Raw genomic sequence first — 27,629 nt, forward strand, 5'->3', positions numbered from 1 at the left:
GAGCTGCCGCATCAGGCTAGGGGGCTTAGGTGGATTTGTATGTGAACCCAAGTCGCTCCTTTCTTTGTATGTACATGCAGCCTGCACCAGCAGGTTAGAAACAATAATATGGATGAAGCTCCCACAGGTCGGAGCACCTGGGAGCCAGCACCTTGCTCTGGATGCTAGAGCTCCTGGACATGAGGATTGATGAGCTGGACAGGGGCCTCTTCTACACAGCAGCCCAGCAGCACTGGCAGCTCGTCCTGGCTACATCTTGCATGGCTGCTTCAAGGTTCTGAACTTCAAGGCAAGAACTCATGCCTTCTGAGTTCCCACTCACCTGGGCTACTTTCAGGGTCCAGTTTCCTCCCAATAATCCAGGGGAGCCTGATAGGATCCCCTGGAGGAATCAGAAATGAAAAACTCTAAGATACTCCTTTCGATGAACTAAGAGAGCAGCTCAAATGCAAACATGCACGTGCTTCAGTCTGGATGAACACACGCTGGCTGGCTGTCAGCTTTGAGCCAGGCTTGGTGCTCGGCACTGGGGCACATGGAGAATCTTCCAGAATACCCCAGACTGGAATATCCCACTCTTTCCAAAGCTGTCAGTCTGGGCACAGTTGTGTTCTATCCATCCCTGATCTTTTTTTTTTTTTTTTTCAAGTATTTTCAGAATGGATTCCAACTTAAATTTTTCTTCTATAGTTTATATTATGTTGCTACTGTCTTATACTATAAATAGATATCAAATCATACTAATAAAATACCATTAGCATCTTTGAAGGCTTTCCAGGTGGCAGAATGGTAAACAATCTGCCTGCCAATGCAGGAGATGTAGGAGAGCTCAGGAAGATGCCCTGGAGGAGGGAATGGGCACTGAGTCCAGTATTTTTGCCTGGTAAAGCCCATGGACAGAGGAACCTGGCAGGCCAGTCCATGGGATCACAGAGAGTTGGAGAAAACTTAGCAAATGAGCATGCACACAAGTATCTTTGGCACAGGACATTACAACACTTCACAAACACTGGCCAGGAATAGTAAATTAGTCTGTGAATTGATTCCAAATTCACAGGTGGATAGTAGTAGGTGGGTGTTTAGAGTCAAGAGATATCAGAAAAAATTCTGACTTAGCATTAATAATTTGCATTATGATCTCAGGCAAGCCCCTCCACCTCCCTGGAGCCCTGTGTCCTCTCTGTATGCAGCACTGGCAGCTAAAAATAAAATGATCCTCAGTATTTGAAACTCTGAGAAATGTGACTTTTATTCATCCTAATAGAAGCAGAAGCATTATTTATATGTAGACACCAAGGGTCTGGATGCTGTTTCTCCTGTACAGCAAAGTTTCACAGAAATAGATTTTCCTGCCCATGCAAGGGGATGTCATTTACACTGGTCTCTTTCACCCTTCCCTGTTGTACAATCTACACACGTTGGTCACTGACAGTGAGCCTGACTACTCAGCAAGTTGAGTTGTGCTCAGAAGGAAACAGCTGGAGCCAATCCACGAGGACAGGTAGAATAAGTCCAGGTTGCTGAACTCCTGGCCATCTGCACACTTTAACTTCCAGGTGGTCTTGGAGAGTAACCTTCGGCTGTTTATAAAGCCATAGTCCTTTCTTTAGTAAATTATGCCCTGTGTGTGCTAAGTGAACTAAAATTATTCACTGTGTATCTGACTTACAAATCGACTCCTTTAACTTCTAGGGAATCAATTACTCTGTCGTTCAGTTGTTGTTTAGTTGCTAAAGTTGTGTCTGAATTTTTTGTGACCCTGAATCCCAACTAACTTTAAAACGTTTTAAGGGCTCAGCCTCAAATGAAATGCCTCACAATGAAGAATAAAAATATTCTTCTTCATATAAAATAATTAGCTAAAAAATAATTAGCTCCATAATAGGAGTAATTATTTTTTAAACTCTATGTCTGAATGCACTTAAAAAAAAAAGTATCCTCAAAAGTTTTCCAAAAAATGACACAAAAGCATAGGTGAAGTCAACTTAGCCAGAAATAACTATTAATTTGGGCACTTTGAGGTAAGTTGAAACAGGTTTAGTATTCTCTTGGTTTCTAAAAGTCAGTGTCTTTGATTAAAAATAAAGGTAAAGTTAGATGACTGGTATTTTGACATCTACCCAAGTTTTATTTCCGGTACAGCTATCCAGACTAAAACACCACTTGTGGCAAAACTTGCCCATTTTTATGTAAATGTTTGTTTATACTCAGCTTTCTTAGCACCACACCATCATGTCCTGTTCTAAATAATCTTGTCCCCCCAAAAAAATAATAATAATAATCTTGTCCCATGGTACGTGGAAGTACACGTATGTATTCATTTCCCCGGCTGTAAGTCCTTTCAAAATATCTGGCAGAGAACCTGGATGAAGTGTGAATGCCCCAGACAGTGGCCATTGGACAAGGACCACATGCTAACACCCACCACTATCTCCAGGGTTACATGATCAGCAAGGTTTGAGTGGGCCACCCCAGGCTCGAAAGACTCCAATTGGTTTTCTTTGACCTTGGACTTGGGTTCAGTGATGTCGTGCATAAGGCGAAGAGACTGAAAACAGGTGACCTGCTTCCAAATACTAACTCCATCATTTCTTGCTGTGTTATCACAGGTAAACCATTTAAATCCTCTGAGCTCCAATTTCTTCCTTCTACCTACCTACCTATCCATTCATCCATCCATCCATCTTCTAAGTTCATCTATCACAGCAGGTTGTGGTAAAGAGGAAAAGAGGAAGTATAAAGAGGGAGTCACTTTGAAAACTGCAAATGCACAAATTAATAGCAATCATTCAGATGATGATAGATGAACAAGGGCTTAGGGCCTAGGCCTAAACCTGGGCTTTCTATTGTCTGAGGGTTTCTGGGATTTGAGGCAAGAGTGAGGCATGGAGTGTGAGCCAGGGGATGATGACTCCCCGGATAGTTCCATGAGGTGGTCCCAGGGCCACATCAACATGATTGTCATTCAGTGTGAAAGAAATAAGTGCCACGCATGGGAGGAGGAGTGTAGTGGTAACGTGGGACATTAAGTTGGAGCTGAGAACCTGTTAGACCTGGATCCTGCACTAGAAGGAGGGCAGTGGGAGGAAGTGTGGAAAGAGCCTGAACCAGACCAAATGGAGCCATTTCTGGACCCCTGCCTTTTCATTCTCCTTATGTGCTGTTGGATATAGAGACCTTCAATTTCCTGCTTGGTTACCCCTTAAAATAATTCTTTAAACTATATGTCTTTTCAAATTATTCATTTGTGCATATTTCAAAATGCATATTAATACTATCTTAACAACAACAACAAAAAACCCTATATGACATTTCACACCTGTTTAAGTTAACATCTAAAACATTTCTTCATCAATCTAAATAGTTGCAAAGGATATAATCTCTGCTGAAACAGAAGTAGGAAACGTTTAAAAGTAAAATCCTAATATGATTTCTTCACTGTTTCCAGGACAATCTAATGCCACAGCAATTTGAGATCCACCTTAATTTGTTTTAGTATACACCTACAAGCTTTTCTTTAGTAGGCAAAAGTTATTTCATTTACTCCTTAAAGTTGTATTTCCACTATACTTTTTTCACATAATTTTATATTAATGTGATACATTTTATACCTAAAATCCTTTCATTGATCACTCATATTTATCTGCAGCAAAAGTATATATATAACTTGAACTTAATTTTGTACATTTTAATTTGAAGGTAATGTTTAAATCCTGTAGCCAAGTAGCTATAGATATTAAAGAAATAATTCTAGACAGAACTATCATTATAAGTACAATTAATATGTGATTTATCACAACAGGATTTCATAAATAATTATTATATATAAAAAGTACAATATTATTGGAAAAAAACAGTTTTCATCAGACTTGCTAAATTAAGATGCATTTCCTAAAATAGATGGCAATCCTCACCAACATTTTACAATTATTGTTGTCACAGTTATTGTACAGTCTATGAAACATTTTTCTTGAAAATGAAAGGAACTTTATCATAGTAATGTCTGTTACTGATCTCCCTCTGATAGGGTGATCTATCATGAAAATGATTTTTAATGATCTAACTTTTGACAGAGCTCAACTCAGTCTTCCCTCAAATTTCATGAAAGCAAAGTATTAGAAATCATCTGAGTTGGAAAATGATTCAATACTAAATCAACAGACTTTCCTTTCTCAAAAAACACTATTTTGTCTGGCACCTAAATGATTTGTGGGTCCTGGAGAAACTCATCATAGTAAGCAGAGGGAGAGAGGCAGGTCTCACCTTTATAGAGAGGTCTTTGTAGAAAGCAAGACCCTCTGCTCACATGGGACCACTCACTGCTGCTCAGCTCTCAGCAGAGCAACCTTTGGAAAGGGTGCACAGGCAGGCTGTGGATCTTCATTTTTTTTTTTAATCCACGTATTGATGTAACCTTAGCCAGCATTCACATACCACCAAGCATGTGGGGGTTCAGTTGTGAAGGCTACCCCTTTGGACTGTCTGGGAGCTGACTCCCACTGACCTGGGAGCTGAGTCTCAGCAGAGCTGGCAACCCTGGACAGTGGGAGATTCCCTGACTTCTCCAGCTGGCATTCTCCAAACTGGGTTGGGATGGGGGAACAAGGGGGCATTAGTGCACGTTGAAATGTGAGTGATTCCCAGTGAAGACAGAATCCCAGTTGAAAAATATTTGGGAAAAGCTCCCTTTTTTTCCCCCTCTTAGAGATTTGAAATCAAACCAGAATATTAAAGGCTAAAAAAGCTGTTTAACTTTCTTTAGTGTAGGTTTTTGGAAATCAGTTTGCTCCCCCACCCCAATCTTTTCTCCCAAAGAACACAGAGTTATACAGAAAGAGACTTTAAATCATCTGTTCTGATCCCCAGAGCACCAGACTGAGTCTCCTATGAGATCTATGTAGTCTGATCTGTTTGTGACAGCTACAGGCCTCTCTAGTTTCCAGGGGACCTGAGATTGGTTGGTTTTCAAGGGCTGTTAACCTGCTGGGGCAGTGTTACCCTCTGCCCCAGTCTTCCTACTGATGTTACCCATTTTTAGATGGATGTTCTGGTACAACAGGAAGGTCTGAGCTACTGATATAGGGGCAGCACCCACTGCAGCTATGAACTTGAAGCCTTATGATCAGCTCTCAAATAACCACCAGTGGAGGGTCAGTTTGGGGCCTCCCCAGCTGTCTTTCTGTGCCCCATGGTCCATGATGGTGTGGGCCAAGTCAAGAGACGAGTATAATCAGATGCAGAGTACAATTAAACTCAAACATATATGAGTGGAATGTGTGTGTGAGAAAGAGACTGTGTCTCATCATATGACTGTCTTTATTACATCCGGAGCCACGTGGATTGTAATCATCTGGTTTGAATTGTCCATCTTTTCATTGCCAAGCATGAAGAGTTCGCTACATTACCATGATGAAGATAAGAATATACAGTTCAAGTACCCGCTGGGGAGAGACGTCCCTGACGCTGTTCACTACATGGGAAAGAGGGCTGGGTCACCTGACTTCAGTCACATTTTGGAACTTCGCAGGCATTTGATCTAAGACACCACCACTGACAATACACAAGAGCAAGTCCCTGCTATCCTTTCCTCCTGGAAGACCCCAGGACTTCAAGTTAGAAATCAGTCAATATGCGATGCACCAGTGCTGAACATTTTGGTTAGCATGGAGATATAATCAGACTCTCCACTCTGACAGCAGCTCAGAACTCAAACAAACCCATCATACCTGCTGGGAACAAGGTTGAAGAGTGAGCTAGTGGAGCATCTCTGTTCTTAGAACACAGGAACTGTGAAGCGTTTCTGCCTGTACCTTCGTTCTGCACACAGTCTTCACTCTACACAGAACAAGACAGCTGATGAGAACCAGAGGCCAACCACATGGATGACCGGTCTAGCCTCAAATAGAACTGGATTGGCCCTTGGAAAGCCTCTGCTCTCAACTGTGGGGCTGCAAAATAACCAATGATTTTTTAAAAAGCTTCTGCTAACCGAGGAGAACAGAACTCAAAACAGCTGTAAGGAATGAGTTAAGGCATCAAAACCAGTCTTTCATCTTAAAACCACTGGAGATTTCCTGGGAAATTATCCTCCGAAACTCCCTTTTATGGAAAGACAAGGGGAGGAGAAATCAAACTGTTCGCCTACAGGGAAAGGAGTACGTCAAGGCTGTATATTGTCACCCTGCTTATTTAACTTATATGCAGAGTACATCATGAGAAATGCTGGGTTGGATGAAGCACAAGTGGGAATAAAGATTGCTGGGAGAAATATCAATAACCTCATTTATGCAGATGACACCACCCTTATGGCAGAAAGCGAAGAAGTAAAGAGCCTTTTGAGGAAACTGAAAAGAGGAGAGTGAAAAAGTTGGCTTAAACACAACGTTCAGAAAACTAAAATCATGGCATCTGGTCCCATCCCTTCATGTCAAATAGGTGGGGAGACAGTGGATACAGTGGCTGACTTTATTTTTTGGAGCTCCAAAATCACTGCAGATGGTGATTGCAGCCATGAAATCAAAAGATGCTTTCTCCTTGAAAGAAAAGTTATGATCAACCTAGAGAGCCTATTAAAAAGCAGAGACATTACTTTGCCAACAAAGGTCTGTCTAGTCAAAGCTATGGTATTTCCAGTAGTCATGTATGGATGTGAGAGTTGAACTATAAAGAAAGCTGAGTGCCAAAGAATTGATGCTTTTGAACTGTGGTATTGGAGAAGACTCTTGAAAGTCCCTTGGACTGCATGGAGATCAAACCAGTCCATCCTAAAGGAAATCAGTCCTGAATATTCATTGGAAGTACTGATACTGAAGCTGAAACTCCAATACTTTGGCCACCTGATGTGAAGAAGCGACTCATTGGAAAAGACCCTGATGCTGATAAAGATTGAAGGCGGGAGGAGAAGGGGACAATAGAGGATGAAGTGGTTGGATGGCATGACTCAATGGACATGAATTTGAGTAAACTCCGGGAGTTGCTGATGGACAGTAGGCCTGGTGTGCTGCAATCCATGGGGTCGCAAAGAGCTGGACACAGCTGAACAACTGAACTGAAGGGGGAGATGTCTCAGCACTTCATGTCATGTGTTCGAGACATTAAGGTTCAGAGAAACCTGACAGTAAAGTACCAGGGAATAAACACCACACATGGAGGCCACAAGCAGGATACTCTACAAGAACGGTGAAAATTCCTGGACAAAATCAGCTCAAATATTTTGTTTTCAATGCTTTGAAAGAGGGCTGGGCAAGAAGATCTGGGTAAACAAAGTAACTAGATTAAAATTTCTTTCATGTAACAAAATAGGCAAAATATAGCTAAAAATAATATGTCTAAGCATAAGTCTTGAGGAATATAGTTCTCTTTATTAAACAAGAAGTAACTTTTAATTAGACTAATCTTCCTCCTTTGGCTTCAAATAGTCTTGAAGCTGGTCTTAAGATGCTAATTGTCTATACCCTTCATGTATCTTATGATCATAATTTTAACTTTTTAAAGCATCAAGCAGGATATATATATACAATACTATATATATATATATATATATATATATATATATATATATATAATAAATGTCATGTTAAGCTTTCCTATCATTTATCAACTTACTAAACTTAAAAAAAAAATGGTTCCATTGGCACCAGAACACTGAAAAAACACTGAGATGATGTTGCTGAATCAGGAACTTCTGGCTTTTCATCCATTATAACTCCTCTGAGGGTAGTTAGCAAGATTATTCTTTTAATCTCTGGCCATGTTTTGCCACTCTATCTTTAGTGTAGATTTATGGATGTTCATAATGTCCTTGGAGAAGGCAATGGCACCCCACTCCAGTACTCTTGCCTGGGAAATCCCATGGACGGAGGAGCCTGGTAGGCTATGGTCCATGGGGTCACAAAGAGTTGGACACGACTAAGCGACTTCCCTTTCACTTTTCACTTTCATGCATTGGAGAAGGAAATGGCAACCCACTCCAGTGTTCTTGCCTGGAGAATCCCAGGGATGGGGGAGCCTGGTGGGCTTCCGTCTATGGGGTTGCACAGAGTCGGACGTGACTGAAGCGACTTAGCAGCAGCAGGAGCAGATATCTATCTATCTATCTATCTACAATGCAGTCTGTAAGATATATGTAAAATATAGTATATAAAAATTATATAGAGTCCCTTGAAATAAAGAATTCCATTGGTTTCAGATGACTGGTGTATTTTTCCTTGCCCTCTACTTATGTGATATTCATCTGAAATTCAATTATTATTATTATAACTGCAAGAAATAGAGGTATAGGATCTTACCTCCTGGAGTTCGCATGTCAGTACTTTTATCCACCTTGCCTGGTCTCTTGCTCCCTTGAGCTCTCCTCTCTCTTTCATCTCCAACTGTTTATTCTTTTCATCCATTTTTTTTTCTAAAATATTTTCTCTTTACCTTTTTTTCTGAAGTATGTTTCATAACTTCCATTCTTTTCTGTATAATCTTTTTCAGAAGACCAAGTACACACTCACATCCTGTGTGTTTATGTGCTGCTTGACTGGGCTGTCTCTTTGTTTGACTCACATTTTCATATTCCACAATATTACCACATGTCAGGAGAGGCAACCATTTTCCTGTCTGCTTCTCCTTTTGACCCACATTACTAAAATGAAGCAAAAGGAAGGGTAGCAGACAGACCACTGAATGCCTTAAGATGCTGGCCTTTCAGAATTACATCTCATGTTTTCCAAAGCATCAGAGCCCTGGCCAGTCATTTGGCACCTTCTGCAGGACACAAAGAGCCACAGGCTGGGAAAATCAGATCTGATTTAATGAATCTGATTTAATTCAAGGTGGCCACCACATCCCTAGAACCACTCTGAATAGACCGTTTCCTGCTGTCAAAATAACTGTACTAACGAAAGCAATCTACAGATGCGATGCAATTTGTATCAAATTAAATGGTGTTTCTCATAGAACTAGAACAAAACATTTTACAGTCTGTATGGAAATACAAAACACCCTGAAGAGCCAAAACAATCTTGAGAAAGAAGAGCAGGAGCTGATAGGATCAGGCTCCAGGACTTCAGATTATACCACAAGCTATAGTAATCAAAACACTGGTACTGCCACAAAAATCAAAATATATTGCATAGATCAATGGGATAGGATAGGAAGTCCAGAGAGAAACCCACACACCTGTGGTCAATTAATCTAGGGCAAAGGAAGCAGGACTATACAATGGAGAAAAGACAGCCTCCTCAATAAGCAGTGCTGAGAAAACTGGACAGCTACATGTATAAGAATGAAATCAGAACACTCCCTAACACCATCCACAAAAATAAACTCAAAATGGATTAAAGACCAAAATGTAAAGATAGACATTATAAAACTCTTAAATGAGAATATAGGCAGAACACTCTCTGCCACAAATAATAGCAATATCTTTTTTGACCCACCTCTTAAGAGTAACGAAAATAAAAACAAAAATAAGCACATGGGACCTAATTAAACTTACAAGCTTTTGTACAGCATGGGATATCATAAACAAGACAGAAAACAACCCAAAGATTGGGGGACAATATTTGCAAATGATGCAACGACAGGAGATTAATCTCCAAAATATTCAAGCTTTCCAGGAGTCATGTACACATGTGCGAGTTGGACCATAAAGAAGGCTGAGCACTGAAGAACTGATGCTTTCAAACTGTGGTGCTGGAGAAGACTCTTGAGAGTCCCTTGGACAGCAAGGAGAACAAACCTGTCAATCTTAAAAGAAATCAACCCTGAATATTTGTTAGAAAAACTGATGCTGAAGCTCCAATACCTCAGCCATCTGATGCAAAGAATCAACTGATTGTAAAAGACCCTGATGCTGTGAAAGACTGAGGACCGGAATGAAGTGGGTGACAGAGGATGAGATGATTAGACGGCATGTTCTATTCAATGGATGTGAGTTTAAGCAAACTCCGGGAGATGGTGAAGGACAGGGAAGCAAGTCATGTTGCAGTCGATGGGGTCACAAAGAGTTGGACACGACTGAGCAATGAAACAATAACACTCAGAGATTCACAAAGAAATGTGACTGTAAGGGGTGACTACAACCGGGGGTTGATATCAGTCAGTTCAGTTAAGTAGCTCAGTAGTGTCCGACTCTTTGTGACCATATGGACTGTGGCACACCAGGCTTCCCTGTCCATCACCAACTCCCGGAACTTTTTCAAACTCATGTCCATCAAGTCAGTGATGCCATCTAACCATCTCATCTCTGTAATCCCCTTTTTCTCCAGCCTTCAATCTTTCCCAGCATCAGGGTCTTTTCCAGTTAGTCAGTTCTTCAAATCAGATGGCCAAAGTACTGGAGTTTCAACTTCAGCATCAGTCCTTCCAATGAATATTCAGGACTGATTTCCTTTAGGATTGATTTGTTGGATCTCTTTGCAGTCCAAGGAACTCTCAAGAGTCCTCTCCAACACAACAGTTCAAAAGCATCACTACTTCGGTGCTCAGCTTTCTTTTTAGTCCAACTCTCACATTCATACATGACCACTGGAAAGACCATAGCTTTGACCAGACAGACTTTTGTCGGCTAAGTAATGCCTCTGCTTTCTAACATGCTGTCGAGGTTGGTCATATATTTTTCTTCCAAGGAGGAAGCATCTTTTAATTTCAAGGCTGCAGTCACCATCTGCAGGGATTTTGGAGCCCAGAAAAATAAAGTCTCTTACTTTTTCCATCGTTTCTCCATCTATTTGCAATGAAGATGCCATGATCTTAGGTCCATGCCATTTGCATGGACCAGATGCCATGATCTTAGGTTTCTGAATGTTGAGTTTTAAGCCAACTTTTTCACTCTCCTCTTTCACTTTCATTAAGAGGCTCTTTAGTTTTTCTTCACTTTCTGCCATAAGGGCAGTGTCATATGCATGTCTGAGATTATTGATATTTTCTCAGCAATCTTGATTCCAATTTGTGCTTCATCCAGCTCAGCATTTTGCATGATGTATTCTGCATATAAGTTAAATAAGCAGGGTGACAATATACAGCCTGGATGTACTCCTTTCCCGATTTGGAAACAGTATGTTGTTCCATGTCCAGTTATTGCTTCTTGAACAGCCCAGCATTTTGCATGATGTGCTCTGCATACAAGTTAAATAAGCAGGGTGATAATATAAAGCCTTGACATACCCCTTTCCTGATTTGGAACCAGTCTGTTGTTCCATGTCCAGTTATTGCTTCTTGACCTGCATACAGATTTCTTAGAGGCAGGTCAGGTGATCTCTTTAAGGATTTGCCAGAGTTTTTTTGTGATCCACACAGTCAAATGCTTTGGTGTAGTCAATAAAGCAGAAGTAGATGTTTTTCTGGAACTCTCTTGCTTTTTCAATGATCTACTGAATGTTGGCAATTTGATCTCTAGGTCCTATGCTTTTTCTAAATCCAGCTTGAACATTTGGAAGTTCAAGGTTCACATACTATTGAAACCTGGCTTAGAGAATTTTGAGCATTACTTTGGTAGCGTGTGAGATGAGTTCAATTGTGCGGTAATTCAAACATGTTTTGGCATTGCCTTTCTTTGGGATTGGAATGAAAACGGAACTTTTCCAGTCCTGTGGCCACTGCTGAGTTTTCCAAATTTGCTGACATGTTGAGGCAGCATTGTAATAGCATCATCTTTTAGGATTCAAAATAGCTCAACCGGAATTTCATCACCTCCACTAGCTTTGTTCATAGTGATGCTTCCTAAGGCCGTGACTTCACATTCCAGGATGTCTGGCTCTAGAGGAGTGGTCAAACCTTTGTAGTTATCTGGGTCATGAAGATCTTTTTTGAACGGTTCTTCTGTGTATTCTTGCCACCTCTTCTTAATATCTTCTGCTTCTGTTAGGTCCATACCATTTTCTGTCCTTTATTGTGCCCATCTTTGCATGAAATGTTTCCTTGGTATCTCTAATTTTTGTGAAGAGATCTCTAGTATTTCCTATTCTTTTGTTTTCCTCTATTTCTTTGTATTGATCACTGAGGAAGACTTTCTTATCTCTCCTTGCTATTCTCTGGACCTCGATATTGAGGAGGGTATATCTTTCCTTTTTTCCTTTGCCTTTAGCTTCTCTTCTTTTCTCAGCTATTTGTAAGCCCTCCTCAGACAACCATTGTGCCTTTTTTGCATTTCTTTTTCTTGGGGATGGTCTTGATCACTGCCTCCTGTACAATATCATGAACCTCCATCCATAGTTCTTCAGGCACTCTATTGGATCTAATCACTTAAATGTATTTGCCACTTCTACTGTATAATCATAAGGGATTTGATTTAGGTCATACCTGAATGGGTGCAAAGAATGTAATCAATCTGATTTCAGTATTGACCATCTGGTGATGTCCATGTATAGAGTCTTGTTTTGTGTAGGTGGAAGAGGGTGTTTGCTATGACCAGTGCATTCCCTTGGTAAAACTCTGTTAGCCTTTGCTTGCTTCATTTTGGACTCCAAGGCCAAATGTTCCTGTTACTCCAGGTATCTCGTGGCTTCCCACTTTTTCATTCCAGTCCCCTACAATAAAAAGGACATCTTTTTTTGGTGTTAGTTCCAGAAGGTCTTGTAGGTCTTCATAGAATGTTCAACATCAGCTTCTTCAGCATTAATGGAATTACTGGGTGTTGATATACTACTTAATAAATGATAGGGAGTAAGAGAAAAGGGCATCTTCTGAATAATAGGTGACTTGGGCGAGGTACTTATGGGAGAACAAATAACATTTAGGAAGGATAAATGGTACCTTAGGAGGATATATGGGAGTTAGGGGAGTTTTGTGATAATGTCTGTTTGTCCGGTGCTTTCTCAAAAAAAAAAAAAAAAAAGTCTTCCAAGACTTTTCCCAAAAAGCAAAGCAAAAATAGATAGATTGGTAGATGGGTAAAAATAAGGTGAAAAGTCTTAGGCAAATCTTATTTATCCAGAGGAACTTTCTCTAATTTTAACACTGCCTCGAAAAGTAAATCAAAAGTCAATTAAAAGGGAATCAAATACATTCCTTTCTATAGTTGAATGATGCACAGCTTCTTTATCCATTCATCTGTTGACGGACATCTAGGTTACTTCCATGTCCTAGCTACTGTAAGTAGTGCTGCAATCAACACTGGGGTACATGTGTCTTTTTGGAATTTGCTGTATGGTGCAGAGAACCCAAAGTTGGTGCTTTGTGACAACCTAAAGGGGTGGAATGGGGAGGGAGCTTCAAGAGGGAGGGGCCATACACATACCTATGGCCAATTCAAGTCAGTGTTTGGCAGAAACCATCACAATATGGTAAAGTAATTATCCTCTAATAAGAATAAAAATTATAAAAAGTTAATTCATTTAAAAGGCAAAAGCTCAGGCAAATCTTGTCTCTCCATGAGGAAAGGCCTATGAATCTGTGATTAAAGTTACACATAGTAAGTTTTATGCCAATATTACCAATTGTAACACATCAAAACATTGACAGAAGCCATAACAGCAGTATCTAAATCTTTAGGTAGTGATAAAAACTGGAAAATACAAAAATGCTATCAATCAGCACCACTAAATATCAATGGCAATTCTGCTTGTTTGGGTGCTGTTTAAATAGCTGGTATTAGAGCTCAGTCTGAGTTTGTAAAGGGCGTGGCTAAAATGGTAAAGAATCCACCTGCCATGCAGGTGACCTCAGTTTGATCCCAAGATCTGGAAGATCCCTTGGAGAAGGGAATGGCTCCACATTCCAGTATTCTTGCCTGGAGAATTCCATGGACAGAGGAACCTGGTGGGCTACAGTCCGTGGGGTCACACAGAGTCAGAATCAATTGACTAACACTATCACTTAGAATATGGAAAATTCAACAGCGCTGATGTTTAAATCTACTAAAAAGTAACTTAGATGCAGAGAAACATCACTTAAAATGCTATATAAATTTTCATCATACACACATAATACAAAAATATTTTCCTTTAATAAAGATTTTCTCATCATGTTTAATGGGAAAGAATGAAATATCATGGAAACGGTCCAGTAGAGAAACTTTGCCTATTTATCTTTCTAAATCATGTATTTTTCCTTCCAAATCTGTATATCTTGTTCTTCTGTTTACAAAAGTAGGTCATCACACACATTTGACCCATCTGTAGATCCTCAAGAAGACACTCTAAAGGCATCAGATGCAAACTGAGCATCAACTGAAAGAAAAGGAAAGAATTATATTTTTTACCTAAAATACTTGGGTTAACTAAGATTAGTAAAACAAACAAACAAACAAAACCTGAGACCTTTCCTAGTGTTCTGAAAAATGAAATACATCTATAGAAGGCACAACATAAAATACTAATCAAGATTACAACTTTATAATCTGCGTATGGTCGCATGTGGGGCTGAGTATCAGAGCTCCTGGTTTTCTCATTCTTCATTCATGTACTCATGCAATTGAGTGAATTGATGAATACTCATGTATTCATGTAAAGGTTCTGTGACAAGCGCTGGAATTACAAGATGAAGATGACCCAGTCCATCCTGAAAAACGATATCCCTATGCTAGAAAAACAAACAAACACAATTTCCATACAGAGTTACAAATACTAAGATTTAAAAGACGGCGCAAGGAACACTCAGGAGGGGAAGCCAGCTTTGTGTCAGTACTGCCAGTTTTTTGGTGGAGGTGATATGTATGTAGCTACCTGAAGGACAGGAAAAAGTACAAGAGATGGAGGGGAGAAACATGTACAAAGACCGGAGGTGAGCAAGCAAATCTGTGGGATCCTACACAGTCTGGCTGGTTAGATGCAGAGCTAAGTGGCAGAGTAAGGTAATGAGATAAGGCCAACTACTTTGGCAGGACCCAAATTGATGTGGGTGTTTGGAGCATGAGGATAAAAGATAAACTTGTGACGTATCTAGTGACAGAGAAATTTTAAAGTCACCCACCAAGTGACAGCTACACAAATGTGACTGCTTGAGTCTGAGTTTCCTAGCCTTAACCACTACCAGACACTTGAGAAGTTGATGAAAGCCACGTTTTCTGAGAATAGTGTCAGGGTGTAGGAAGATAGCTCCACAAGGATAGAGCAAGTAGAAGAAGGATACAACTAGAAATAAACAGAAATACACAGACCTTCAGAGACTGTTTTCAAGCTATGGTACATGATGAATAAATGAAGAAGGATATTTTTCACTATGACTGCTCATGTTTTCACATTTTTCATTAGCTATGTATAAAAAATATTTAACATAGCATGTGTTATCCAAACAATGGTAATAGACGCCATTTATTGTTTACAGTGTATTTCAGAAATCAATGTCTAAATTTAATTCATACATTTTGGCAACATACCTTCTCTTAGTTCTCTAGCTATACTCCTGTCCAACTCCCGCTGCATCTGAAATAAGTCAAATATTTATCTTTAAGATAAACAAGCTATATGTTTATAACTTATGAAATGTGACTTTTAAATAATACTTTTAGAGACTAGACTTAACCTGAAGATTACTTCAGTAGAAAAAAATAATCATATAAAAAAAGAAAATGAATTCCTACTTATTCTGCTTATAGATAACAGAGAACGCACATATGGAATGCTATTTACATTAATTCGATAAAAAGTACAATAAAATACGTCTATCAAGTACACACAATTTCAGAGAATTAGGGAATGACCCATAATCCTCAGAATGACCCACAAGATGACTATCTTCTCCCCTAAAAGCTCCTGGCCTATATATGTACTTCTGAGACTTTATTTTGATTTCTAGGTGAGGATCCTGTTCAAATGGAGGAAGTAGTTTGAGTTGAATGTTAATAAGGAGAACACATCTGTGATTTTCTTTAAACTTTTCCATTTAACAAAAACACAGAAAGGTGAGAAAATTATATACAAGAAAACAATGTGCCAGCAAGATTTAATTCTGAAGATGTTTAGTGAGAAGGATTCTCTCATAAGTGTTAGTTTCCAAACTCCATCCCATAGAAGGGGAAGGTCCCACAGGGGTCACTGAATGGTTGAGGAACAGAGAAGTCACAGCTGCAGGAACTCTGGCCACTCTTTAGCTAAATGGTTCTATACTTGTCTCCATTTTATATAACATGGTTCCACGCATAAGATTTTTTTTTAGAAGAAAGGTTGTTTTATTTGAAGAAAAAAACTTTTGTAAGGTATGAGACTCATTGATTTACTCAAAGTTCCAAATTCTACAAAAGAAGTAACAAAGCCAATGCCATTCTTACTGAGTCCTGTGGCAGCTACTTCTGCAGGTTAAGAAAAAACAGATTTTTAATTATAACATGGACAAAATGAGTACATAAATCCTTCTTATATAATTAAAACCCACTTGTGGCATGACATGACTTTCTAACTAAATTATGTGCTTTAAATGCATAAATAAGAATAAACCAATAGCAAACACCTATTTGTAGCAGTTGATATAGTTAATTTAGAAATGATAAATATATTTTTAAAAACTAAACAGGGAACTTGAAGGAGAAAATCTTTATTTGAATCAAGCAGGCCTAAACTGAAGAGATTTGTCCTTAAAAGGATGTTCATTTCCTCCAGATAAAACCTGATTAACTAAAATCAGTCAGCATTGAATTATCCACATTTGGGGTTATTTAGAGCAAAATTTAAAACATGAAACAGATATCTCTTTACTGTCTAGCATACATCTATCCAAGCAGTCATCATTAGTTAGTTTATACAAAAAGTATGAGTGTAATCTCAATTATAATCTAAGTCTGGTCAAAAATTATAGTTGAATTTCATTTCCTCAGCCTGAAGTTTCAAGGCGAGGACTTATATTCCTACCCTCCATTTGAGAAGAGAGGAGATTTATCTAATGGATGAGTTTGGGACAAGGAACTAAGAAGTGCTTGCTTGGTTCCAAATCTCTTCTTTGAAAAGATGTTATGTGCCCACAGCACCATGAACTTTGGTCTGCAGTAAGCAGCCTGTGTCTAGGATGGGGGTCAAGCATTTGCTTCCTCCCCTTAGGCCTGCATGGGGAAGTATCTGAGTTGGGAAGAAGTTTTTAGAGGCCTGCTGTGACTGCACAGCTAAAGCACGTCCTCCAGTTTCATGGCTCTCAAGTACTAAGACCCAACATAGCCGCAGTGCTGTCGAAGAAACTTTAGGTTGCTCTTCTATGATGGCAAGATGTCAAATGAGAAAACAGGTTGAGACTGCATTTAACAAGGGCTACTTGTCTTTGCATCACCAACATCACAGAAACACTATCAAAATGATAAGCCCATGTGCACAGACTGAAATGGATATTTTAACCACAATGATTACACAATAAAAACTGATTACAATTTCAAGACTCTGCATCATTACTATCTTAGATACCATTCATCCAGATGATGTCAAGATAGAGATAAAGCGAGCTTCATTTATAATTTTTAAATGTTTGCATTAACTACAAATTTAGAAACATTCTATAACTGCTCAGCAAGACAGTTTTTAGAAATTTAAATCAAAATTCTATAAGTAAAATAGCAATTAAAGACATACTCTTGTACAAAAAAATAACAAAAAATGTTAATCTAAAACCAGAAATTAATCTTCTGATTTAGGATCACAAGTTTGTTTAATTCATAAAAAGGATTTATCTAGGATTCTTTCAAATAAAAACACATCTATATATGGTTACTGTTTAGATGCCAGTGATTCACTTATGCTTGCTGCTGTTAAGTCACTTCAGTCGTATCCAACTCTGTGCAACCCCATAGACAGCAGCCCATCAGGGTCCCCCATCCCTGGGATTCTCCAGGCACAAACACTAGAGTGGGTTGCCATTTCCTTCTCCAATGCATGAAAGTGAAAAGTGAAAGTGAAGTCACTCAGTCATGTCCAACTCTTCGCAACCCCATGGACTGCAACCTACCAGGCTCATCTGCCCATGGGATTTTCCTGGTAAGAGTATTCGAGTGGGTTGCCATTGTCACTTATGCTTAGGGGTAGATAAACTGTGGTGGGTACAATAAAGCTTGGAAATGATTATGAACCACTGCTAAAGTGAAATCAATTAGAAAGTAAGTCAAACATCTTAAAGTATACTTTCAGTTACTAGGCAATAAGATTTCATTTCTAAAGTAGAATTTCAATGCAGCTTTTCAAGAAATTTAAAAAGTATCTCTTCAAAACAAGAGATCTAGGACAAAAAAAAAATATATCATTAAATGTCTCCTTGATTAGCACAGTTAATGACAGCTTTTACTTAGTTTGCATAAGTCAAATAAACAACTCAGAAGTTCACCAAATTAAAAACAAGGATCATTCATATCAGGAATCTGAAACCCAATGAACAAAAGATAATAAAACTAACCTCAGTCAAGAAAATCTCCATGTTGTTATTTGAAGGGCATGGAATTGAGGTAGAAAACCCTACGTTTGCTCTTGGAGTAAGATTTCCGTTGAGCACTAAAGGATTATTGAAATTTCCAACACAAGGGGGTTCCAGGACTGGCCTCGTGCTAAGAGATCTGAGTAAAGATGTGTTCTGCTCCGTCTTCACCTCAAGTTTGGTGCTGATCACTGCCAGCCTCTCATGAGTCCTGGGGAAGATGGAAAACACCAACTTTACTCATGTTTCCCTAAATTATCTGCATTTTTAAAGTTGCCATATAGTAAATGGAATTCTCAATAAACTGTTTGAGCACTGAAAACACAGAGCAGACCTCCTGTAAACAGTGATAGTTGTAACCTTATTCTAAAGAAGTACACATGTGTCTAGGGCTCCTCAAGTAACAAGTCACAGTTGGGAGAGGAGAGAAAGGGCATCAGAGAGAAAGGGAGGTGGCCTCACAGTGACACCTGCTGCTTTCTGGGATACACCTGCCTCCAGGAAACAGTTCAGGGATGAAGAAACACCCCATCCCACAAAGCCACTTTCAAGCATTTTCTTTCACCACCATTGTACACAAGTTTCACTCACGACCTCGGAGAAATTAAGCTTTTGGCTCTGAGGTATCACTTAGAGCCACAATATCAAGGGAGGATGAGAAAGTCAAAGGGTGAGACTGAAAAGAGCTAAAACGGCCCCAGGATCAATTACAAGTATCCTCTGCTTTTCCAAAGTTCACTTTATGTTACTTCACTTCTACGAAGGGCCTATGTCAGTACCTGTTTTTGATGATAGAGAAAAAAAAATCTGAAGACAATTTCTGGTCTCATTTAAAAAGCCAAAACTCTAAACAGTGATCAGTGTATGGTTTTACAGCAAGAGGCATCGCACTCCCCAAGCAGGGAGACTGGCCCCACTGAGCTCCTTCCCCGGAAGCCACTCCCCACATCTCAGCATCAAGTCCCCACAGCCCAAAACCTTGTCTGGGAGGACCTGTGCTTCACTTGTGCATATTCATTTTATGTATCGACTAGCAGAATGTGTCCTCGGGTACCTGTTTCTTTGCTTTATGCTGCTTTGGCTTTTGAAAGGCTGCCTAGGAGTGCTCTGCTTTCAGATAGTGGGGAAACCTGTACTAGGCACTGCAGGTGGGATCTGCCCTTTCCATTCTCCAGACCTCTCAGTCAGGTCTCTATATTACTTTTAGCCACTTTGTGATTTATCCTACCTTTAACCCATGTGTTAATTTCCCCCTATTTCATAAGTATGCCTTTACATAGTGTGGAAAAACTTGATACAGGACTACTAGTTTGTCTTAAGGCACCCCCTTAGCCATGACCATCTAGTTAGCTTTCACTTCCTACTAATCTCATGTACCCCACTCTATAAAAATTAGGCTTTAGAGACAAATTAATGAACTAAATTTAGTTTTTCTGATTCTTTGTTTTGACTTACTTGTCTAGTTTATCTTCCAATGACTTTCTAACTTCACATTCTACTAGGTTAAGTTGCTTATATTTTTCCAACTCTGCTTGATTAGAATCTTCTTGCAAACTTTTCATTTTGGAGAGTTCAGATTCCAAGTCTTTAATTCTGAGTTCCATCTGTTGAAATTCAGCTTGTGTCTAAGGCAAATTGAAAAAGATAACATTTTAAAAATAATCATTAACCTGGAAAATTATACTTGTTCCCTTTAGTTTTGAGACAGTGATTCAGAGAGTGATTTCAAAGATAAAAAAAAAAAAAAAAAAAAGAGCAGAAGTTTAAAAGAATTATCATTAATGTGAAGTGAATTAAATCTGAATTATAAAATTAAAGTGGCATCACTGATATAGTAGTAATTATATAATCTGATAATTCAAAGAATAAGAGGATCAACTTAAAATTTCAAAAATTGAACAAGATGACTTAAGAATAATTCAAGAGGATGGTACCAGTTTTAAACCACAATATTTTCTTTTCTTCCTAATGATCTTCTTTTTTACCCATTGGTCTTATAAGTAAAAGGATTCTGATCTGCCTCTTGAGAAATTTGTATGCAGGTCAGGAAGAAACAGTTAGAACTGGACATGGACCAACAGACTGGTTCCAAATAGGAAAAGGAGTTCGTCAAGGCTGTATATTGTCACCCTGTTTATCTAACTTATATGCAGAGTACATCATGAGAAACACTGGGCTGGAAGAAACACAAGCTGGAATCAAGATTGCCGGAAGAAATATCAATAACCTCAGATATGCAGATGACACCACTCTTATGGCCGAAAGTGAAGAGGAACTAAAAAGCCTCTTGATGAAAGTGAAAGTGGAGAGTGAAAAGTTGGCTTAAAGCTCAACATTCAGAAAATGAAGGTCATGGCATTCGGTCCCATCAATTCATGGGAAATAGATGGGGAAACAGTGGAAACAGTGTCAGACTTTATTTTTCTGGGCTCCAAAATCACTACAGATGGTGACTGCAGCCATGAAATTAAAAGATGCTTACTCCTTGGAAGGAAAGTTATGACCAACCTAGATAGCATATTCAAAAGCAGAGACATTACTTTACCAACAAAGTTTCATCTAGTCAAGGCTATGGTTTTTCCTGTGGTCATGTATGGATGTGAGAGTTGGACTGTGAAGAAGGCTGAGCGCCAAAGAATTGATGCTTTTGAACTGTGGTGTTGGAGAAGACTCTTGAGAGTCCCTTGGACTGCAAGGACATCCAACCAGTCCATTCTGAAGGAGATCAGCCATGGGATTTCTTTGGAAGGAATGATGCTAAAGCTGAAACTCCAGTACTTTGGCCACCTCATGCGAAGAGTTGACTCATTGGAAAAGACTTTGATGTTGGGAGGGATTGGGGGCAAGACGAGAAGGGGATGACAGAGGATGAGATGGCTGGATGGCATCACTGACTCGATGGACGTGAGTCTCAGTGAACTCCGGGAGTTGGTGATGGACAGGGAGGCCTGGCGTGCTGTGATTCATGGGGTCGCAAAGAGTCGGAAATGACTGAGCAACTGATCTGATCTGATCTGAGTGAGAATCATTCTGAAAGATCAATTTAGTGATAACTGTGATGGAAACTGAAATATTTAAAGAGAAAACAAGTGCCTCCCTTCCTTCCAGAAATCTACAAAACTAACTGCTCTTAGGGAGGTAGATGAAACACATAAGCTGTATAGATCCAAAATGTAATGTTCAGTGAAAGTGAATTCAAGCATATGACAGATCAACAAATTAACCTGCAAAAATAGGTTGACTTCTTTTCATTTCTCTATGAGATTCTGTCTCACTCTTTCTTCAATCTCCTCTTGATATTGTTCTACTTGACTATGTTCTATCATATTCATTTCTATATGACTTCTGAGGTTCACTACTTCTTGCTCCAACTTCTTTTTCTTCTCTCTAGTTTTTTACATTTCTTTTGCATTAGTTTCATAGATAATAACTCCTGTTGAAAAACTTGATTTTTTGCATCCAGGTGCAGACATTTTGGAGATGCAGTTTCCAGCTCTGCTGGAAAATCATCAGTCTTCAAGAATAAAAAGATACTGTTTGCTAGTGAAGAAAGTGGACTAAGCACAGCCTAACTCAAACCCAGGATCAAATAAATGCAATGGTATCTGTATTGTATAATGTAGGAGCAGAGATTACTCAGAGAATCAAGAAAGAAGTTCAAACCATCAAGAGTCACAAAATATATTCTTCACTGCCATCTTTGTCACACAAAAATTGCACTTGATTTTACACTCTTTTATTGCTCTACGGAAATGTTTTTCTATCTTTCTTCATAAAATGACCAAAAGTCACCTCTTAGTAGAATGTCTCTTACTCCTCCCCCCATCTTAATTACCCAGGATTTTAAAGAAGTTTGAGGGATACTGTATTGAGTTATCTAGGGCTAAGTCAGTAAGTCCCTCCCAAAAGAAGACTGTGAGAATAAGACTCCAATTAATAACTCTTATAAATATGGATTCTAATCCCATAAGCCTTTTTCAGAAGTACAAAGACTTTTTGCTAATTTGAATTGCATTCCAAAGAGAATTATTTGCAAAGTTAAAGAAATCCCATTTCCTAACAGTTTACAGAGATGATCCGCACATTTTTTTCTGAACAGCAACAACAAAAAATGCCTCATTCTTGTAATCCTTTGTTACTGTCCATTTATGCAAGACAAGTGCTGTGCATATCAATAAATATTCCCTGTTACACCAGTGTATACTTAGCCAAGATTCCCCCTCATGGAAGAAATGTCGACAATGTAAAACTAGGGGCTAAACTCTTCCTCAGAGACTAGGTAACAAGTGCTGATGTGAAAAGGCTCAAAGAGCTGGACAGTCACGAAAGCTCCATGAAGGAGGAGAGACTGGGTGCCAGGTCTGAAATAATGAAGGACTACCCAAGAGGAAAAGAAACTGTAAAGACAGAAAGGACAGTCTGAGCAAGGGCCAAGAAAAGGTGAAAAAGTCAGCTAACTTTGAGGTAAGATCCAACCACAGGGAAATAAAAGCATGTGCACACAGAATCATGGAAATCAATGTTCACAACAGCATTATTAATAGTCCCAAAGCGGAAACAACCCAAAGCTCCATCAAGTGACGATGGATACATGGCTTAGCTTATTGTTGACAACCAACAAAAATGGAAGAACTGATACTTGTTATCACATGGATGAACTGTGAAAACATGACATCAAATGAGCAAAGCTAATCCCAAAGGAGCATGATTCCATTTATATAAAATACTGAGGACAGGCATGTATACAGAGACTGATATTAGACTGGGGGTTGCCTGGGTCTGAGGGAGATGGGAGGCCATGGGTGGTGGCTAAGGGATGCAGGGTTTCTTTTAGGGGGTGATGCAAATGCTCTAAAATTGACTGTAGTCACCGGTTACACCTCTCTAGACTAAGAGATACTGAACTACACATGCTGAGTGGGTGAATTCCATGATATGTCAATTATATCTCAGTAGCTTTAAAAAAAAATCCAATGGCAGGATCCAGATAATCTTCTTAATTCTCTAGTTTGGATGTACGTATTCTACACCATCTGAGTACCTCAATGCTTTTACAATATCCTTAAAATGAAAAGGAAAGAAGGCAATGCCTAAACTTCAACTAAACTTCAATGCCTAAACTTCATAAACATATACATATACAGAAATCTACAGCCATTCATAAAAGGAAAGATGAGAAATGATAATTTTCTGAACATTCCATTAAACTAATATTATCCTCTGATTTTACTCTGGCTAGGCTCATCATGGTAATACAGCTATCACTTATAAAATATTGTTTCAAAGGGAAAAAAAAAAGGCTCTCAACTTATGTGAATAATGAGGCACAATTCTCGACTTTCCTAAGGGTAAATAATATAAGAAAAATGTAATATAATGCAAATGGTAGGATGAAAGTCAGAGTTTAAGGAATGAGTGCATTATAAAGATAAGAAAATTGTAGTAAGTTACTTGTAACAAAAATACAGAAGAAAGCTGACCATGAAAATGAGTGTTCTAAAACACTTTATCCTACATATTAACTGTTAACACATTCAATTTCATACATACCTGACTTGTGAGTAGACGTAGTTGTAGTAGTTCACAATTGTTCTTCAAATCCTGTGCCTCAGCTTCTAACTTACCACCATAACATGACATGACTTTCAGTGAAGCCTCTGACATAGACTGCTTTTTTACACCATCATCCAGTTCTTGTTGAAGTTGTCTCACAACTGCCCCATAAGATGCTCTGTCACTGAGTTTATCAAATCACTTTACTATTATGTTATGTTAATAATAGATAACTCCAACATATGGACTTTGAAAACTATCACCGCAGACAGCAACTCACCTTATTTTTCCTCCTCACTGACTTTGGTTATAGACACAAAAGGGGCCACCCTCCAGCCTTCCTGATATTAAGTTACTCAGACAAAGCATGTGGCCCCACTGTCCATGCCCTGCCCCTCCCAATAAATCTGCAGAGCTTCACTACCTCACGTCCAGAAAGAAATGAGTGTGTAAGTGGGAAAAGTGATGGAAAATTCCACACTGTGGAAACAGTGTGGAAACATTTTCCTTTCCTTTTTTATTAGAAGCTTTGATTAACTCAGAGATTTTCACATATTCCAACCAGTGCTCAGATCTTTCCAATAGATTCTTACCTCAGCAGAAAAATGAGGCCATTCCCTTGTGGCTTATCTATTTTATATCTAGTAGTGTGTCTATCAGAGAAGGCAATGGCACCCCACTCCAGTACTCTTGCCTGGAAAATCCCTTGCCTGGACGGAGGAGCCTGGTAGGCTGCAGTCCAAGAGGTCGCAAAGAGTCGGATATGACTGAGCAACTTCACTTTCACTTTTCAATTTCATGCGTTGGAGAAGGAAATGGCAACCCACTCCAGTGTTCTTGCCTTGAGAATGCCAGGGACTGGGGAGCCTGGTGCGCTGCCATCTATGGGGTCTCACAGAGTCGGACACGACTGAAGTGACTTAGCAGCAGCAGCAGCAGCAGCGTGTCTATGTTAATCCCTAACTCCTAATTTATCCCTCCTCCCCACCTTTGCCTTTGGTTAACCGCTTTCCTCAATATTCTGTAGTCACCTACCTGGGAAAAGGAACTGAAAAATAATGGATATAGTGTACGAATAACTGGATCAACTTGATGTACACCTGAAACTAACACAAAATTGTAAATCAACCATATTCCAATATAAAAGAAAATTGCAATTTAAAAAATGAGGTTGCTCCCATGGCCTTCATGGGGCCTCGATAACCTGGCCTCTATCTGCCTCCAGACCGCAGCTCCTACAACCCTCTCCCTGACTCACTCCATTCCTGCTGCTCATGAATCCTGCCATCCTTCATTTTTAGAGGACAAGCTTGTATTCAAATCATAGTAATTGATACTTAAAATGGGAATTATGAGCAAATTGTTTGTAAAAAATGTTAAGTAAATCATAAATAGCAGTGGGAAGATTAAATCAAGAATAGTTTTGCTAAAGCTCACCACGTGAGTCACAAATTATGATTTAATGATAAGTAGATGCATTTGAAGAGTTGAGAGGCTTTAAGAATAAATGATTCAAGGCTAAAATGTTTCCCATATTAACTCAAATTGACATGAATAAAAATAAAATTGTACAAACAAATATAACAAAAAGCTATGACAAGCTACTGAAGCCAAAGTACGATATATAAAATACAGCCTCTGGGAAACCTGGAATTGACTATCAAGATAATCCAGGTAACTGAAGCTTCATTTTGAAATATTCATTTCAGGTTTGAGCATTTCATTTATCTGCTTTGTTATGATACTGAAATGTGGTAACATAAACATTAAAATTATTACCTTAATAAAGAGTAAATTACTAGTACCTGTCTAGGTTAACAATTTAGAACTAAATCTCTTAACATTTCATAAACGACATGATGTCCCTACTCAAAGTAAAGGATTTCTTTGGTCTAATTTTTATTTGCTGGATACAAGGCATGCTTTTAGGCTGGTTTAGATAGAGACCATAGTTTCACAGCCTGTGTATTTTTTCTATTCAACTAGATTCAACATTTAGCCAGAATCAAGAATCACTCTGAACTTTCTTTCAGGAAGTCTGAGAATTATTTCTCCTTCTGGATGCTCACTTCTCCTTCTGCTTTCTCATTTTTGTACCAATACATTCTCTCTTTTAAATGATTCCATTCCTTGATTAACTCCTTGTTTCTTTTCTCCAGCATCAGACATTGTTTCTCATATTCGGCCTGAAGTTTTCTCACGATCTGCTGAAACTGGTCTCGGATGCTAAAGACCGTCTTCTCTTTACTGTCGGCTCAGTTTCGTGCATTACCCAGTTGCTGCCAGAGCAACATGTTTTCACTCTGGAGTTGAGATAATATCTCCTCTAAGGATTCCTGCTTTCCAAGGTATGTATTCACTTTGCCTTGTTCATTCTGATACATGTGTTCAATTTCCTGCTTTTGAGACTCTGATTGGCTTAGATCTCCCTGGACATGTTCTAACATCAAAGTCTTTTCTCTAAGATTATCTCTCATGTGATACAGCTTGATTTTCAGCTTATTGAAGATACTTTCCACTGAAGATAGTTGCTGGGAAAGCATCTCGTTGTTATCTTTTAGATTAGCCACATCGTACTTCATTTTGTCCCGCAAGCATAACCACTCATCTCTTGCTCTCTGGAAGACAAGTTCCAGATCTCTTTTTGAGGTCTGACCTTGATCATAATCATATAAGGCAGCAGCCAGTCTAGAATGGTAGGATTTCACTTCCGTTTCCAGTCTTTGTTTACTTTCTTTTTCGTTCTCCAGCTTAGATTTTAGCATTGTATTCTCAGCTCTCAGAGCATTAAGCTGGCCTGTATAGTGGGATATAGTCTTTGTTAACATTTCCTCATTCAGTTTTATTGCCTTTTGAAGATAATCATTCTTTACTTTGAGAATTTCAATGACCTTAAAATAGTTTTCTTCCTTTTCCTGGTGCTGATTTTTCAGTGCATCTATCTCCAGTCTTAGCATGGCACTTTCCTCCTGCAGCATGTGCTTTTTTGTGCAACAGGTCTTTTGTTTCTTCACAACTATCATAAACCTAAGTGAAACAAAGGAGATGTTTAGCTAGTACAGTAAAGTGACATTCCATGATTTCTTCTGAAATGAAAGACTAACTTGTATGTTTATACAATGAAAAGACTGCCCCAAGTGTGTCTCCAACAGGAAAAAATAAGGTTCAATACAATCCTCAGACTTTATACAAGCAGAAATTCCCAAAGGTTCAAAAATTTAATGGAAGATAATGAATCCATGAAAGTCAAAAATAAATCCCAAGAGTATTTTCAAGAAGCTCAGAACTGGAAATGCTTCTCTGTAAACTAAAACAAACCCAGAAGTCTTAAAATAAAAGATTCATAGATCTGACTACACTTAAAAATTGCATCTGATGTGGAATATTTATATAATGGAAAACTAGTAAGCCATAAAAAAGAATGAAATAATGCTATTTACAGCAACAGGGATGGACCTAGACATTATCACCCTAAGTGATGTCAGACAAAGACAAGTACACCATAATACTTATATGTAGAATCTAAAATGAACTTATTCACAAAACAGAAAGGGACTCACAGACACAGAAAACAAACCTATGGTGACCACAGGGGAAAGAAGAGTAGGGAAGGGATAAATTAGGATGTTGGGATTAACATATACACACTAGTAGATATAAAATAACCAACAGAGATCTACTGTACAACATAAGGAACTACACTTAATATACTGCAAGAAGAATCTGAAACGGAATATGTGTGTACACATGAGCATGTGTGTGAGTGA

General features: G+C 38.8%; 1 long non-coding RNA gene across 3 annotated transcripts in view; it reads right to left on the bottom strand.

Moving 5' to 3' along the window:
• Positions 1 to 5,374: 5,374 nt before the first annotated feature.
• LOC109558298 (uncharacterized) overlaps positions 5,375 to 27,629 on the bottom strand; it is a 76,977-nt gene continuing 54,722 nt past the window's right edge. For 2 of the 3 annotated variants that reach the window (XR_011565001.1, XR_011564999.1), the window contains 4 exons: positions 19,765 to 26,889; positions 18,292 to 18,520; positions 15,305 to 15,350; positions 9,428 to 14,156 (listed from right to left, as the gene is read on the bottom strand). This is a non-coding gene — a long non-coding RNA (uncharacterized lncRNA). Of the gene's footprint in view, positions 5,836 to 9,427; positions 14,157 to 15,304; positions 15,351 to 18,291; positions 18,521 to 19,764; positions 26,890 to 27,629 lie in introns of those variants that run through there. The other variant, XR_011565000.1, reaches the window with a different exon arrangement.

The sequence above is a fragment of the Bos indicus genome, chromosome 29, assembly GCF_029378745.1.
Source record: "Bos indicus isolate NIAB-ARS_2022 breed Sahiwal x Tharparkar chromosome 29, NIAB-ARS_B.indTharparkar_mat_pri_1.0, whole genome shotgun sequence".
NCBI lineage: Eukaryota > Metazoa > Chordata > Mammalia > Artiodactyla > Bovidae > Bos > Bos indicus.